This window comes from Calidris pugnax, unplaced genomic scaffold (genome assembly GCF_001431845.1).
Source record: "Calidris pugnax isolate Ruff unplaced genomic scaffold, ASM143184v1 scaffold56, whole genome shotgun sequence".
Taxonomy (NCBI): domain Eukaryota; kingdom Metazoa; phylum Chordata; class Aves; order Charadriiformes; family Scolopacidae; genus Calidris; species Calidris pugnax.
The window spans coordinates 9,200,888-9,219,301 of record NW_015090839.1 but is presented as its reverse complement, the minus strand read 5'-3'; the positions used below and the strand labels follow the sequence as shown (position 1 = coordinate 9,219,301).

The 18,414-nt window shown below is 39.1% G+C and overlaps 1 protein-coding gene across 5 annotated transcripts in view; it reads left to right on the top strand.

Moving 5' to 3' along the window:
- The first annotated feature begins 15,760 nt into the window (after positions 1-15,760).
- Positions 15,761-18,414, top strand: part of AKAP6 (A-kinase anchoring protein 6) — a 279,987-nt gene continuing 277,333 nt past the window's right edge. For all 5 annotated transcript variants that reach the window (XM_014941817.1, XM_014941815.1, XM_014941816.1 and 2 more), the window contains exon 1: positions 15,761-15,881. The gene's annotated coding sequence lies outside the window, so the exon portion shown is untranslated. The remainder of the gene's footprint in view (positions 15,882-18,414) is intronic.

The following is an 18,414-nucleotide window of genomic DNA, read 5'->3' as shown; positions in this document are numbered from 1 at the left end:
TTGAGGGCAGAAGGGAAGTTTCACACCTTCCTCCCTCTATTAGCTACCGTGCTGCTTCTCACTGTTCCATTGTGGCACTGCTGCTTCATATGCTCTTTGCTGCTGTAAGTTGCCATTCCTGTTTCCTAGTTTGCCTGAAGGCAGAGACTATGACACTGCCATTAGGATATGCTGCATGTATAGTGTGAGGTTTTTTTATGGTGTCCTATCATTTTCCTAATTTTCCACTCCCATCTAGACAAAAAATCCCCAAACAAACCAACTTCTTCACTAGGAGGGTAGAGTAGCACTGGAGCAGGTTATGCAGAGAGGGTGGGGAAAGTTTTCAAGACAAAGCTGTGGCTGATCTGATCTAGTGCTGACAATAGTCCAACATTATTCAAGCCATGGGTTGGACCAGAAACCTCCAGAGTTTCCTTCCAACCAGCGTTTCTATGATTCATCCCTCCTCTGCAGCCGTGATCTATAAAACCTTGGAGGCGCATGAGCCAGTGTCAGGGATGGGTTCAGTTCTCATCTTTCACAGCAGGGCTGTGTCTGCCGCTCGTGCAACATGCGCATCTGTTCTGGCCTTGCAGTAAGATTACTGAAGCACACCTACTTTTATGGACTTTTTTTTTTTTTTTTAATATAATTTAGTCACTTCATAAAAGAGGGCAAAGGAGGGAAAAAAGAGAGAAGAAAACTAGTGTTACTACTTTCAGAGACTGTGCTCCTAAAGAAAAGATGAATGGAGCAGAACCCTGTGTTACCTCAGACAGAACATTTTGCAGGTTCAAAGCGTACACGCTCCTATGCATATCCGTTGCTTTTGTGCAAATTTGGATGGTGACAAAGTGTGGCTTACCATGCATAATGCCAAGAAGAGATGATGTATTGAAATAGGCACGTATTTTCATTTTCCTGGCAAGACCTGATTAAACCTACCACATCACTCATCCCACTGGGAGAGAGTATACATCACTAATTAGCCTGGAAATAACATCAGTGATGTGCCCAAGGGCATTTCTGGGAAATGTCTCTCAAAATTCTATGGGAGGATTTCTGGATAATTCTATCTTTTCTTTCAGAGTTTTCAAAATGCCCTGTGGATAATGTTTAGTTATTTCTATATCTTACAAAAATATATCTGGAAAATAAAATTTTTGAAAGGTAGAAAGCTTAATATTTTCCTGAATTGCCCTGGGATATGGAACCTATATATTTCTATCTCTTTTCATTTTACAAATACTTTACTCTTGTGCACTATGCAATAAATATATGTTCCAGAGCAACTATAAGGTTTAATAGGGAAGTCTAGCTTAGTAGGGGACTGTTTATTAAATGATGCTGCTTTATTGATGTTGAAGTTAGTTCTTTGCATTATTACTGAACATATGTAAAGCTGACTGCAGTGAACAAACAAATAACTGCCTTCAGGTAGGGAAACACAAAATCTTTGTTTCCTTCACCATCTTCTCTGTGTCTCGTACATCTTTAGGATACAGAAGTCACAAGAGTTGAAGAGGCAAACATTTTGGTAGTCTCATGTTACACTAATGATTCTCTTAGAGATTTGAAATAGTACCTTGTAAAATGCTTTTGAACAAAAGACTTTTGAACAAATATTTTACCAAATATCTGAGAAGTCAAATACTCTTCCAATCTTACTAATACCAGTAAGCAATTAGTATTTAGAAAAAGGTAAGTGACAGCCATTTATGCAAATTATACTTTTATTTCCAACTGCACTAATGTGATTGATATATTTTTTAAAATAACCCAATTGGGAGAGTTTCTAATCACGTATTATATAACATATGCTCAAGGTTTAACTTTACTGAAGAACACGACAGGTCACTCATTTCTGGGAGCCAGCATAAGAGCTTCGGTGCACTGCTGACAAAGTTATTCCCTCAGCTGGTTGCAAAAAGGATGGCTGGTAGAGTATTTGAGCACTTTCAAGAAGAACTACTGGCAAAGATTAGACTTGTATGAGGAAATCGTAAGTTGCATGTGTTCTTCCTGCTTGTGGAGCAAAGGGGAAAAGTGATCAGAATTCTCATGCCAAGAAGGAGAGACAGATGGGCTGTGGGCTTACTTACAATAGGGCAGACACTGACTTGGGCTTAAATACCTTTATTACAGCAGGATGAGCGCTTGTTTATGCTAGTCTGTCAGGAAATAAGTAAAGTGTTTGATTTGCTTTTTTTATTTCTACAGCACTGAGCTCAGGTTTGCATTGAATTATTTATGCAGCCCACAAGATCTCATTCCTGACTCATAATGGACACCTCTGCACCTACCACTGTATTTGCAAAATTAGGATAATTTTTCTTAGGTATGTTGCTTCACACTAATGTCTACTGAATTTTATCTGCCATTTTAATGCATATTCACTTATAAGCACTTCCTGCACTTCTTCAGAGACAGCCCTCAACTTTACTGGCCTCAATGACTTGGAATTATCAACACACCATGCCACTTTACCTGTTGGCAAAAATCCACTCCCTACTGTAAAAACTGTTTTCTCCTACTCTCTCTTTCCAGTATTTCTTCTGAGAATTCCTTTTTCTTTCCAGGCTGTTAAATATCCTCGAGAGCCTATGGTGAGAAACGTTATGGAGTACCTTCTGGAAATCCACATGAATAGTATCACCTTAACCTTTTTTCGGTCCTATATTTGCTGACAGCCTCGAAGGTCTAAAAAGTCTGTAAGGTGCATGGCCCCTTATTAAAATGTGTGGCAACTCTTCCTTATTATGTCATTTGCCACAAATTCTTCCTCTACTGATTCCTCTGTGTAGAGGCCAAATTAAATTGTTCATTGTTTCCAAGATATTCTGTGAAATCCTTTTGAAAATTGGTGCCAGGTTTCCTTTATGCCACATTTGAGTTATCAAGGCAGTTTTAACATGAGAGGTACCATACTGTTTTTAGTATCTTTGTTATTTCATGTTTGAGTTTCTTTTGTACTCCTGATTGAAGACTATGACTCTGTTAATTTGTTCTGCCTATTTGTTCCGTAACAGCTTCTCAATACTTCAGTTTGAGATCCACCTGGTGACTCCCCTGCAAAGAGTTTTGGGGTAAAAACTTTTTAAGTCTCTTGCATAGTAACCATAGAAGTGAAAAATATATTTAGCTTTTTTGTTATGGTGTTAGCTTATTAGTACCCCTTGCATATCCATGTTATCTACTAGCTTGACACTCTTGACAAGCTTTCTGCTCCTGCTATGTTCAAGGAGCCTGTTTTGTTTTTGTGCTTGTGCTAGCTTTTCTCCTCAAACTTCTAACACTTTGGTTTGGTTTTTTTGGTCCTGACTTATCACATATTCACATTTGAACTGCAACGGTTTATAGTCTTTTCTACCTTCCTTATTTGGAAATAGCTTTTGCTGTTTAAATAGATGTCTTCCTGCCACTAAAATCTTCCTTATGCTGCTGTTTAGTAGCTTTTTTCCCTTTCATAACCTTCTTTCAAAGATATGTTTTTTCTGTGCCTGTAAAGTGGTGTCTTTAAGTAGCCTTGTCTGCTTGTCCTGCTGTCAGAGGGACTTGTGCACCTGTATTGTTCAGAATAGAGGGAGATAATTAAAAATTAGAACATTTTGCACAGTGTACAAGTAAAATACCACTTTTTGTTTTTTAGATCATTAATGTAACTTTTAGGTTTTAGATCATTATTATGAAGAGGCAGATGTGCAGACATTGTGGCTGTGCTATCACGTACTCAAAATGTTCTCAAAGCTAAGCATTTGCATAAGCATTTGCTTCTTTCTTGCATGCTTTCTTTTTTTTTGACTTTTCAAGTATTCCTATATTGTAAAAATTGACATGTATAACTGATTTCTATTATATCTAGATATAATAAAGTATATATTCTTATTAACTAGAAGACTAATTTGTACAGAAAATATTAAGCAACTTAATTAAACCATACAATAAACCATTTCATTTGATGGAAATTGCCATGAGGCAGGTAAGATCCAGATTTTGTATTAATCAAAAGCTGGTAATTATCTACTTGTCTGGGAAATGCACATTCAGAACTGAAAGCTTTAAGTAGATGCACAAACCCTGCATAACTTTATAATTTTCAAGATATTGAAGTAACCAGCTATGTATTAACTAACCTCACATTAGAAAAATGATAAATTGTTCTCTTCGTTGGCAGCCAGTAGTTCTATACATCTATCACCTAATATTCTTCATATGAAAAACGTATTCTGATTTATTATGGGTTGATATTCCAAAGGTTACTAAAGAAAAGTCACTTAACCTGTAAGTCAGCCATCTCTCTATTTCACAGCATTAGAGTTTAGCTTCACTTGATGGTCAGACAATATCTGGGTCTGTTCTTGGGCCTGGGCTTGTACCTCCTATGCATGTACCTGACTTAAACTGACATTTTGCTGCTTATATCGTACATAACATTGAGCTTTAATTTTCAGGTAAATCATAGGTATGGACCTACCCCATGTAGGATCAAACACACAAAATTAGATGCATTGTTCGAAAAACCTGTTCTATAGGTCACTGTTAGGATTTGGCTGCTTGACTTGGCTAAGGTAAACAACACTAGAATTAACATTTAACTGATCCTTTTGCATGAGTGCTTTCTAATGTAGGCTGTAATTATAATGCTTATCTATTATTTCCTTCCCTCAAAATGCCTGCATAGGAAAGATCTGTGATAAATGAGTGAAAACAAACAAGGGCAGGAGAATATTTCTGTATTATCTATCACTTCACTGTGGTAAAAGTTGAAAGCATGCAGCAAATACAGGAAGGTTTTAAAAAAGCTTTTAATTTAGGCCATTGAGTTCAGAATGGCTCTTGCCTGTGTTTCTACAGAGCTTCTGTACAATGTTGGCCAATTTATTTAAACTAAACTCTTGTCACACTGATACTTGTTTCCTTGTTTTCCTTGGGCCTGACTTGAAACCCTGGGAACTGGCTTACTGAGTGCTCACAGCTGAAACTGAAATCAACAGCAGCTGTGCTTTGAATAGAGAACGTGCTGTAGGAAGCCACGTGCTCTTGAAAAGTCAAATCTTAGATCAGACACACAAAATTAGTCATACTTCTATTTTTATCTTTTTGTGCCTTTGTTTATCTTCCTTAAAGCAAGATTAAAGCCATTTCCATTATATGGATTTTGTGAGCATGAAGGAACTTGGTTTTGTGAAGCTTTCAGGTACACCAGTGAGGAGCAACATAGAAAAGTTCACAAGGAAATTTAATCATTCTGCTTCTTGAATTCATACAATGAATGACAGCCTATGGCTGTCCATTGAATGAGAAGAAAACAGGATGGAGGAGCAGCATGCTATATAAAGTTGACCTACCTTTATATCGGGAATGAGATGGTATCCTTTAGATTACCAAAAACACGGTCTGAGTTGAACAAATATATGTGTTTGTATACCATACACAGGTATTTCCCAAAGCCCACAAAAAAGTTAAACCCAATATAAGCAAAATATGAAAAGCAGGACACAGAGGACAGGGAAAAATATATATGCCTTGATGATGTTGATTTATTGGAGGTATAAGCAGCACAGGTGATGGGAGAGGACATGCACATAAGAGGACTAATACATACAAGCTTTATGTAGCCACACTGAGGTAAGTGTCAGGCTGTCTCCTGTCATCACCAGCTCTGATCCAGCATCAAGAGCTCTCTGAGGTACGAACCCTTCCCCACCAAGCCCAGAAAAAATATGTCAGAGAAATATGCAGTTTGGAGACAGAGATGAAACCATCTATCAGCTTACTTCTCCTCAAAGTGGGAGTGGCATAGATTCAACTGTTTACCTTCAGTCAGTCAATTTCTTTTACTAATTTAGCAGGAAATAAACCCAGCAAAAAGTGGATCATTTTTTGCTGAACTAGTGAGTTAAATGGGCTGATGAAATTATCTGACAAGTTTCATTACTGTGAGGGAAGGGGTAGAACTCCACTGCTGGAAAGTTAAGGGACTAGGAGGGAAGGATTTAGAATTATCTTTTTTTTTTTCTGGTGGAAAGTGAACAACTGGTTCAGCTCACCTGCATTTCATGAATTTTATATGGAAAATTGTGGAACGCAGTCTTGCAATAGTAAAATATCTTTTCCATTTACCATCCAAAGCACAGATGCCTGTTCCTTCCCAGTGGCAGGCAAAGGCCCGACTAGATACCTACAGGGGGTATGAAGGCATGGCATATGATCAGCCTCATCGTACCAAGGACCATGGAGATTCCACCACACCAAGTGAGAATGCAGTATTCACGGTCTGTGGCCAGCAACATCTGAAAAGTTCTAACAACACAAGTGAATCGTGGTTTTGAGAGATCTCAAGGACCAAGAGCATGTGGAGGTTGAATGATACAGGTAATTTGTTAGGGGAGGATGCAAGCAAAGAGAGGGGGTGGTGAGGTGGGCTGTGGGATAGGGAGAGCCTGGAGGAGGAGGACAGTGGGCAGGAGATGTGATTTTGTTGTAAGACTGGGAGGGGAAGAGGCAATGATGCAGAGCCAGCTCAGGTCTACTAGGACATGTTAGATTGGACGCTGTGCTGTGTGAATGCAGCTGTACTGTCTTTAGGGAGAAGACAGATTTTGAGGCTATGCAAACTCTTTAATGCAGCACAGAGCTAATAATGCTGGTTCACAGGCAGCTGTTCCTGGAGCTATGAACAATGAAGGTGCCTTGCAGGGACCCCGCACATCCATCCTGACCTCAAAGCCCTCTGCAGTGGCAGTGCCCACTTAAACTATCCCTGCCTCTGAGCAACAACAGAGCTGTGGAGCAAAACAGATGACGCTGGGGACTACACTAGCAGCATTGCAGGAGGTTTCACTGAAGGCTAGACCATGTCTAGTTCCCAGGATTAAATAGTGCTTAGCAGTTGGAGTGCATTGGGTACACTCACGGAGTTCATCTTCTGGTTTAGCTTTGTGAGAAAGGAATGCATTTCATGTCCTCAGAGACTGCTCAGTGATTTGAATGCAAGTACAATAAATGCGAAAGATTGGGAGATATTCTTTAAAAACACACTCCTGCTTTGAACAAGAAAGCTAATTTAAGCACACGCATGAGGAACAACCTATCTGGATCTAGTTCATGTGTTGAAAGGCACTTGGGCTTGACAGGGCCTTGGCCACTCTGGGTCCAAGGGGATGGTTGCAGTCAAGATGTCATGGGTACAATGCTGCCTTGGTGTTTTGCCCTTGGATGTCTCGAGGGACCACAGTGCCATGGCAGGATTGAGTGTTGCTACTGAATGTCTGCAGCACTTCCAGCCCTGGGGAGAGGGGCCTTCCCTGGGGGGCAGCAGGCACCCTGCACTCACGTTTTCAGGTTTCAACCCTGTCATCTCAGGGCTGCCTTGCACCTCCCTGGGACTAGGAGGGTGGAAACTAACTCTTGTACCCACTCTTCCTGCAGCAGCTCCCTCAGTTTGTTTTGTACACATATTCATTGGCCCACTGGCCATGCAAAAGGGCAGACAGATCTGCTTTGCAGCTGGCCAACTGGCAGGTAAATCTGCTTTGCGGCTGAGGCTTGACGTAAGTTGCTTCACATCATCCTGTGAGCCTGTTTGAAAATCAGAGAGCCATTCAATACCTGTGCCCTGGCACGGCTTTGGCCTTTTCTTCTCAAACTCTCAACAGCTTCACCAATTTGAAGGAAATTCTCTAAAACAAGGGTAAAGCCTAGCCTGAGTGTTTCCTGTAGGCTGCTGTGGCCACTCTCTAGCAGGAAATCCACTCAGCCTATATTGCAGGGTCAAATCAGATATTGAGGCCCTGGCAAAATTGCTGGAGCTGGAAAAGGCTTTCCCCCCAGCACTGCCTTGATGACCATCTGGCCTTGATGACCAGATTAGCAGCTGCTGGACTGGGAGCCCCCAGGCAAGGGGTAGAAGTTGAGGGGGAGGAAGGGCCAGGGAGAGCCCCACAGGTGGAATAAATAGGCCCTGATGAACCTAGCTTTTGGCCATTTCAGCTTGGAGCAGCACAAGGTGTGCATGTGGCTACAGGTCAGTGAGGGACCTTTGTCTTTGGTTGCTGAGGGGAGGAGGGACGGTTGTCGATAATTCTGCTTTTTCTGCTGGTGGGAAAAGCTGTTTCTGTCCTGCGTTTTTGGATGTAGACACTGAATTCCTGTAGGTAGGTAAAGGAGGGGAAGACTTGGGGCTCAAACATGTTGTTTCTACCTGGAGAGCTCGTTTTCAGAGCAGTGCTATGTGTACTGTGCCTGGATTAGCTGAGGCGTTAAACTTGTGCCATGCTGCATTCTGGGTGGTAACGTTATACTTGCTCAACTGTTTTTATCGTATCTGAAGCCCAAAACATTTGTATAGAACGTAACTATGGCCAAAGTCACTTCTTGGATATAGAGAGGCAATTAGTGATACAAATAGTACCTCAACTCTGATGGGCTAAGGGTGTTTTCTGAGGCCCAAAAGAGAGTTAATGACCATTCTGATATGAGGAGGACTTTAACATGAAATTTCATTTAAAAGTAACAGAAATAATAAATACTGATTATATTTTCAGTGTATGAAATAAAGCATTTAATGATATGCATGGTACGGTTTCTGAGTAAGCAAGCCGGTAACATGGCATTCGAGCCATAACAATAATGTAGCTAAGCGTGTTTGTCCTTGGACAGTACATGTAAACAGTTATCGTTTATAGCGCGGAGTGAGTAAACTTGTGAAGTTTGGTGAGGTCACTTCCAGAGCGTGCAGGGGCACTGCTTGTAAGGCTGTGCACACACCTCCCAAGGAGCTGTGGCTGCGTGTCCTGGTGGTGGGACGTACAGCTCGGCTCCAGGCAGAGGCACCTCACTTGCAGCCCGTTCCCTTGTCAGTGAGTGACACTGGATGTTGTTTGATACCAATGGTCAAGTTGTAAAAAAATCCCCCCCAAAACAGCCACAGGTTTGGGGTTTTTTATTTATTTATTAAGACAATAGTTTGCTTTCTCACTTAAAAATAGATAGACTTACTTTCTCCCAGCATATGGATCATTTCAGCAGACGGGTTAATGAGCGGAATATGACGTTATTTCTGCTTATAAAAGTGCCTCCTACACAAAGTAGTTAATATGAGGTGGTAATGTGCCAAGTAGGGCTTGTAATGTGCCGATGGACCTATTCTGCATTTTGCTCTCTAAAGTTGTCTTTCTTCACGGCTATCAAACTGGTATGTAACATTAACTTCTAAAAACATAATGAGTTGTTTTCTGCCAGTGCTAATTACTTCTGCTATGTAGTGTGTTTTAGTACCATGCAACAACCTATGATCACCAAAGTTATATGACATTTCTTGTGTTCTTTCTGCTGAGTTTTTTTCTTTTTTTTCACCTATAACTGTATTGCATTACACTGGTAGCCAGACTTTTTTGCTATCCTACTGTATTTAAATACTAACTCGAAATCCATTGAATGCTGAATTATGTTTTTTTAAGAGAAGATGAAAGATTAAATCAGCCTCATTGTAAATAGATGCACTTAAAAGTGTTGTCCCTATTAAGATGAGAACAACTTTTTAAAAAATTATTATTAATTTTTTTTGTTAGACTGTTGTGCTCAGTTTCTAAAAATGGATTCCTGCTTTAATTAGTACTGGGAACCATGCTGTGTTTTAACCTCTGTGGATATATGTACAGTAGGTGACTTAGCTTTAAACTAAACTAAAGATTTAACCTGGTAGTGGAATGCCTGAACAAACCTGAAACTAGCCAGTTTCAGAGCAAATAGCTGTAAATCCAGCAGCATGAAGCCAATATGATTATTCAGTTTTCCCCATGGATTTTTCAGTCTCTTGTGTGTAGTATGTTTATGCCCTTAGCGTGTTGTTTCTAAAATGCAATACATAGTGAATGTGTAACAAGTGGGGAGGAGCATCCCAGATTGACAGGAGGGGCTGAGGTGGAGGAAGGAAAATAAGATGGTTTAGGACACATTGGCCAAGTATAGTTTAGAAGTCAATCAGTGATGGTAGTCAGCTTGGGTTTTTTCCTGTTTGTTTACAAATAGGGTTAGAGCTGCGCACAACAATGTTAGTAGAATTTTAATGAAGCTGAAGATTTTTTCCTCTGTGTGTGTGGGTTTTTTTGTTTTGTTTTTTTGTTTTTTTTTTTTTTTTTTTTTTTTTTTTTTTTTTTTTTTTTTTTTTTTTTTTTTTTTTTGACTAGGGGTTTTTCTTGTTGGCAGGAGGCAGTGGAAAAGGAAGGAACTTCTAGAAGGAACAGGCTGGGAAGTTACTGGCAGGGCAAAGGGTAGTTGATTCTGTAGGAGCAGGAAGATGAAACTATTCAGCATTTTCCAGAATTTCTGAAGTGAAAATAGGAAAGAATTAAATATATAGGATTTAATGCTCAGGGATTTAAAGCTCATGTAAGATGAATCAGAAAGATGAACTTACTGCTAATACCTTGAATGGGAAGGGCCAAGATTGGTATTTGGTGGTTGGAGAGGAGGATTTTGCGGTTTTCCAGACATGAAATGATCAGGTCTCAACCTGGAATCAGACCAGTGTAAATGAAGAGGAAATGTGAGAAACAAGTTCAGAAAATATGGAAAGGTGCATGCAATGGGGTATATTAGTCAACAGATATGGCTGTAGCAGAGGCAAACCCAATCCTGTGACCTCTGGTGCTGTCTAATATGGTAATGGAGTAGGCAGAAAAGTTCAAAGGCAAGATTTACAAATTGATTTAGGAAAGTTTTAATTTTATTATTAGAAGTGACTGGTCTCTATATTGGAGATAAATTGTATTCAGTAACATAAGGAGAAAAATATAAAATTAATTTTACTTATTTTTTTCATATAAAAGTTATTTTAATTAGCTGGAGACCTTCTAGGACATTTTTTTATTGTGTTAATAATATACTTCTTGGGTGGTTAGAGGCATGAGACCAAAGGAAAACAAATACACTAATATCACAATATTATATGCCCTGGAGTGTTCTAAAAACATAGCATTTGGTGCAGAGCTCAACCAAACCACCTGGAGTTTGTGTTTCTCCATCTGAGGACCATCAGCTCATTAGTGGCTGGCAGAAGTGTCCTGTTACTCATGTGCCAGCTGTAATCATTTGGTGTGTTGGGAATGAGGATGCTGCCTTGTTTTCTAACACAATGTCTTGAGTTGTGACTAAATAAGGTTTACGTTGAAATGGAAAGATTTTATTCTACCTCACAGACATAGAAAAGGGGTAACTGAATTTTTTCAGGTCATAGAGTTACTGCTGTCTTTGTTTATTACATGTTCTTGACTTTTTTTTTTTAATTTGTGAAGCTATTTCTGAATAGGCTCAGTGTTGGATGTTTGCACTAGATGCATTTGTGTTATAGGCAAAGGAGAAAAAAATGTGCTATCAGTTGCAAACTTATTAAGCTCCCAAAATATGAAGCAAGGCAGTCTCACTTTGGGAAACTTAGTTTTTGGCCTTTCAATCTCATGGCCTCTCTCGAGACACACATGCAGCCAGGAAACCTGTGACCCAGTTCCCCTTCAGGCTGTAGTAACAAGTGTGAATGTGTTCATAATGTAAGTAGGGACTTGTCTGAGTAACGATTTAGTATGAATGGGGGGCTCCAAACTCAAGAGAAACTAGTGTATGGTCCTGGCCGGCTTGTTGTAGTTCTGGCCAGTTGTGTAGTTGTCGAAGCGCTGCTGCTTTTTCTGCTTCAAACAAGGATGCAACTTTGTCCCAGAACAACAGTTCTCACAAGTAGTCTCCCTTAGTGTAGGAGCAGAGGCTCAGATGACCTTGATGACACAGTAGAAAATATCCTCTACTTACAGTGCAGGTCGATGTAGAAGTTTAATGAATTTAGCCAAGGCAGACTGTGTATATCTCTGACCCTTGCAATGAAATGTTCAGTTTATGGATTCAATACAGTACGTTCAATGAGGCCTTGATTTATATCACTTTCCTTTTAGAGGAAACGGGTAGAGTTATTATCAATGTATCTGACCTAGCCTTTCCTGCTGACAGAGTCAATGGTGGAATGGAAACCCTGATATATAGCTGTTTAGTTAAGGTATTCCATGCAAAATCTGTGAGAGAGGTTCTTGAACTGAAAGGCAAAATCTTGAATGAGGATCATGACATCCTTTGTGGAGTGTCATTACACATTGCTGATCTGTTGTGCGTAAGCATTTGGTAATTATGATTTTGCCTTTTACGCATTTTATTTTTAATGTAAAGCCTACTTCTAGTTATCTGACAGGTAATTCAGAATATGCAATTCTCACTTCCTTTGATCCTTCAGTGACTTCCTCCTTTCTTGGCTATTTGGGTAGGGTAGCTGGCAACTGGTAAGCAACTGCTTTCCTTCATTTGGAGGGGGGAAACAACACAAAAGGAAACATCTGGATTTTGCAGAGAAAAGGTCTGCAAACGGCATTTTAGTTTGTTTAGCTATGTTTGTGAGTTGGCTCCTATCTCATTTTCTTGAGCATAGTTAGATGGAAAGTAAATCATGTCAAGGTTAGTCCCTGGCTTATTACTGGTCTTATTGAGGGGAAATAGAACTTCTTAAAATAAAGACTGTGCTTACTTATATGGCAAAGGCTTGCTTATTGAAAACCTCTGTGGATTGTGCAAATATTAGTTATAGTCATAAAGTGATTGTAAGGGAAAATAATGGCAGTAGGTAGATGAAACACTTCCTTTCAGATGAATATCAATAAAACTTGTTCTCTTCAAAACAAATGGGGGGATCCCAATGAGGGCAAAGGGAAAACATTACAGCTTGTGTGGGAGAGGAAGAATGTAATTAAAATAAGAATTTAGAATAATAAATTTATGCTCAGCATTGACCTGCATTGTTATGATTGAAAGTAGGATAAAATATTTCTATTTTGGTAGAAAAAATTATGCTATGCTTTTGCATAACCCTATGCAAAGCCATATGCTTTTGGCTTGGAAAGTAACTGGTGATACTTCAAAAGAATCAAGGTGTTCGTATGATGGTGGATGGGTTGGGCTCTCTCTCTCTCTCCATCTTCTGTTTCAGTGAACTGGAAGGAATATGAATGGAAAACAGTTTTAAAACTTAGATTTAAAAGATACGCGAGCCCTAGGTTGGGTGAATAGCTGCAGCTATCTTAAAACAAAGGCTTTGTTTTTTAATTTTTTTTTCCCCTAAAAAAAAAAGCACCTGGAGCAGCTAGGTCAAGCTCTCTTCCTTTTGATCTGCAGTTTTAATTAGGAGGTTGCAAAGCTTGTGAGTACTATGTTTTGTATTCATAAAGTGCAAATTCCTTTCAGCATCTAGTGGTCCTCCGTGAAAAGTCACTATGGTACCATTCACAACACCTATGTGACAAATCCTTAGTTATACTCTGCCTGGGATGTTCCTGGTGTAGCTGTCTTGCATGTGATCTGACACGTGCCCTGGTTCATGACAAATGTTTTTGGGGAAAAAGAAACAGACCGATATTTTAAAAAATACCAAATACTCAAAAGTCAGGAAAATCACTATAATTTTGTCTCCATTTACTTATTATTATTTGCATATGTAAGTAGAGAGACTCATACAGTCTGTAGTTAACAATAAATAAGCAGAAGTCTTCATAAAAGCCAAGCTTCTATTTCCTCTCTGCAAGAGGAGCTTACATGGGGGCCCCACGCAGCCAGATGTTTTCTGGAGGGTCTGGAGCATGAGCCTGGAGCAGTATGCCTGGTGGGGATGGCTACTGCGCTGTTGAGGGGTGAGCCCTGGGCATGCTTCCCCCATCTGCCTGCCCCACCAGTTGCTCTTCCCTAGTGTTCAGGCACAAGCTGGTGGCATGAGGCAGAACCCTTGTATCAACTAGATTGTGACTCCTGAATCTCATCTTTTCCAAAGAAAAACAAATCTGACGGCCTCTGTTCAACTCCATTCCCACAGCAGTAAAGGTAGTAAAAATTATATTAAATAGTAACTGGCAAAAGAGGAATAGTTCCTTTAATGAAAACTTTCAGAAACTTGCGTCATTTGAACAGTATGGCACTCAGCATAATGTAAACCTTGCTAAGTTGCAATGACACTCCTTAACTTTCATGTCGGTCCCACCTAAATCATGTTTCAATCATGTTGTTCTCTGCTAAATTGTGAATAATACCCTCAGAGACCTAAGAAAGTTTCAAACGTTCAAAAATCTAGAGCTATATCTCTTTTCTGAGTAAAATTTTATTATGGATCACTAGATTGGATTTGGTATTGAGTCAGTTTGAGAGCTTTATTTTGTTGTTTGGAATGACATAGACTTAATGTTAGAAAAGAGAAACTGTCAAAATTGAGAATATAAAGTACCAAGACAGCACTAATTAGAAAGGCTATGCCATTTCCTAGATTCATGGAAAGCCTTTGTATTTAATCCATTAATCAAAAAGTATGAACGTCTGGGGTTTTCTATTTATTTATTTCCTTCAAAGGTGGGTGATGGGAAAGAAGGCATAATTATTTCCTATGGTTTCCTCTGAAATCAAACATCAAAAGTTTTACTTAGAGGCTGAAGTTTAATGGAATGAAGGGCTTCAGACAGTGGCATCCATATTTATTGGACATCTTCAGGATGCTGAGGGTGCTTGGTTCAAGGTGGCCTTTTGTTTTGCTCTGGGCTTCAGCATATCAAGTGTACAGGGTTCAGCCTCTTTGTACTTTGGGGGGTTTTTTTTCTACCATGTAGAAAGGGATTTTCATGGCTAGGAAAAGCAGTTTTTGCCAGAAACTTTTCTCATCCAAATAGAACTGGCGAGTGGCCAAAAATGTGCTGGTTCTTCTTTGGTTGTGAATTTTAATTTCCAGACAGCTCCTTTTAGTACTTCACATAGCCTCTGCTTCTCCCATCACTACTGTGAACAGAGGATGTGAGCAGGCTCCTGGTGCGAAAGGTAACATCTACAGGCTCAGCCTCCAATCCCAGCCCTTCAGGTAGGTTACATGGAGAGACCATCCCCTTTGCTGGGCTCCCCACTCTACCTGGGAGGTGGAGGATAGCAGCAGTGTGACCCACTAGGCACGCAGCTTACCCACAGCTTTCAAAGTCCTTGCTCATCCGTCTGCCTGATGGGCAGATGAAAGCCAGGCTACTCAGCATGCAGATGGTAGTGCAGGTTGCCCTACAGTTGAAAAATGATAAGGAGATTTTTTTTTTTTTTTACTTGGTTGGCTAGAAACTTCTTTACCCTCTTGTGAATGTAAAGTCCTTCCTTTTTTTTTTTTTTTTTTTTTTTTTTTAAAAAAACTCATTGTCATTCATTCAACAGTGTGAAATCTGCTCATTTTGAAGTATCAAGTGTTTTTGCCTAGCAACACGATTTTTCTTGTAAATGACAGATTGGATGTAGGAGCTGGGTGGGGCAGGGTGAAAATAGCTATTTCTTAAAATACTGTTCAATAACTATTGTCTTTACAGCCCTATTGTTAAAATCATACTACTGACGGTTTAATTTAAGTAAGGTTCCCTTACATTACAAATTTGACTTAAAAATTTGTTCATAAATTCACACATGCAATATTAAGTTTTAAATATAAAAATCACTGATAGCTCACACATCTCAATTCTGTATCACCATGCAGGAATAATTTGTCTAAAATGTTCCTTAATAAAAGGCACGTACTTGAACATGGGCTCCAAAATCTACGGCACAGTACTTTAAAAGCCTGTTTGCATTTTGTCTGTTTCTTTAAAGAGCTTCCGTATTGTCTCGGGCTCCCCTGGAAATGCAGTAAGGATTCGTATCACATCTCGGTTGCCATGGCAACAGCAGTCTTTCCCATAATGAGCTGCATCATCTGAACTGATGTCACAGCATCATGCAGCAGGTCACACAAGGCACCTCCTAGTATTGCACCTTACAGATGTGCCGTAAACATCAAAAGAGGATGATTTGAACAGGACATGGTAAGTGCAAAATGTTGTGTTGTTCTTAATTCCACCATTATTTTTTCCTGTTTTATGAGGTTTTCCTAATATAAGAATGTGTGGGTTTTGCCTTGTGAAAATCATTTTGAAGAAAGATGCTGCATGCCTAAATATTATTTTTCAGGCAGACAGGCTAAGACAAAGGCCTACAGAAAATGCATTCAGTCTGAATGTTTAGACTTGTCTTTGCATTTGTGATAATACCCTGAAGATTTAAAGAGAATATATTTAAATTCTACAATCCAATTAAAGTTGCTACAGTCTGATTTGCTTAAAGGGAAAGAATAGCTGTTTTCAATTTTAATGCCATAAACATAGCTTGTTCCTTTTCCTGTCTCTTTATTTAAAAATTCCTATTATGTGTAGCTTTTAACCTATTTTATTTCAGTAGCGTGAATATTGCCTATTTACTTTCATTGGCCTTCCATAACATGATAGTACAGAAAATACTTTGCAAACCGGTGCTGAACAAGCAACTGGAACAGTATTGATTTTAAACATGGTTGAGTACTGTCCTATTTCTGTTGGTATTCTTTAAAAAGCAATACATTGATATTATTCTCAAACAATAACCAGATATTTTGAAAGTACAGTAGCTTTTAGCTTTTCTACTGTTTGACTTTCAATACATTTTTTAATGTTAATATGAATTTAGTGAATTTTAGATCTATCTTTTACTGGAAGGAAAACAAGCTTTCTTTTTTTTTTTTTTTTTTTTCTTGCTGCACCTGGAAAAGGTACTTCCCACAGAGCATTTTAATTGTGGTGTTGTACTGAAATGATTGCACACAACGGGAAAAAAACTTTTTTTTTTTTTTTTTTTTTTTTTCCTGCTGCAACTGCAGTAAAAGGTGTAGCCAAAGATTCAGGCATTCTGAGGGGTTTGCCATGAGTAAAATAATAATAGGAATAATTATAAAGGCTTCCACTTCTATAATGGGAAAAAATACATATATTTTATATTTAGTAAGCTGGTTAAAATCATGTCTATAATATTTAGCAATTCTTTACAGTGTCCCATATTTGTTTATTTTGTATTAAGGTCTTGCTTCTGGAGGCTGGGCTAATTTTGTTTAACTTCAAGTTAATCTTGCTGGATAGCACACAACAACATTAATTGTTTGGTTTTGCATGTTTAAATGATTCAGTCTTTCAGCTGCTTGCTATTAGAAGGAAAGAAAAGACCAGACACATGTCATTTTAATTGATCAATATGTCCACTAGGAATTAGGGAGTGGTCTCTGGCTCTGTTCTCCCTGTGTAGTTTATATTTCAAAAGTGCAGCAAGAAAAAATAGCAACCACTAATCTTGTAGGGGTCTACATTTATTGTGATTTTTTAGTCCCTTCATGAAGTATGGTGTAGTAAATGTAATGAGATCTGACTGGCCTTCATAGGGATGGGTGTGATGGTCTTGTCTAGCGCAAGCTGGAATGGAGCTCCTATATCTTAATTAGTCTGTATTGCATCATATATGCCTTTTTCATCATGGTCTGTGTATATTTGTTGGGTTTTTCCCCTACTGCAAAACACAAAGCAGATGACTGTAAATGAACGTGAAAATGATGCTTTATTTATTTGTGATGCATTTTACAGTATGAAAGTAGTGCTCTCTTGTGCTTGCTGTGCTCTCATCAGGCAAACTCGGAAGGTATGAGTTAGCAAGAGGATAGGAGGGAGGGCGGGACAGCTGATGTCTGTCTAGTGTCAGAGATGTGAAGAGAGCTGGTGAGCAATGCATTTACCTTGCGACTTTAGGGAACATCAAGGAACAGTTAATAAGGAGTGGACATAAGACATGCTTGGTTGACATATTATGCCTTGATTAATAACAGTACTGTATTTTGTTAGAATTTGCAAGTGATTTGATTGTTGCTAGAATTTGTCAGACTAGCGTTAAAAATGAGGGGTAATGTATTGGGGGAGAAAGAAGAACTTTTGAAATTATTAATGGAGAGATGACTTGCTATGAAGCCTCCAGTGCAGATTTTTCAAAATTTTTTTTCTAATGATAAGAATGCAAATCATGTTGTTTTTTAAACGTTATTTTTTAAAAGTTCGTGTTACTCTCTGTTCCATGCACTTCTTACAGCGCTGTTTGCCCTGATAAGCACCGGCTAATAATGCAGCTGTGATGACACTACTTGTTTCTTGGTGAATATCTCAGCTAGTTCTGACTCCAGCTGAATGCCTTGACTGTAGGACACTTCCTGTTCATTTTTGTATGGGCCCAAGTGTTTCACTGAGGTCTGTATATGAGGATATGGGAGAGTATGGAGTGATGAAGAGGGTTTCACTGTGAAGAGCAAGCCTGATTGCCTGAGTCAGAGCATGACCGAATGTAGAAACTGTACAGATGTAATACAATTTTGCTTGCTGTTGAGGCAGATTCATAATTGGTACAATTATGAGTGAGACAGCATTCAACAGCAGGAAAACAGTGTTGCTTTCAGTTTTGTTCCACAGCTGGTTTTACTCATCATTACTGAAGGCAATACATTTTGTAAATACA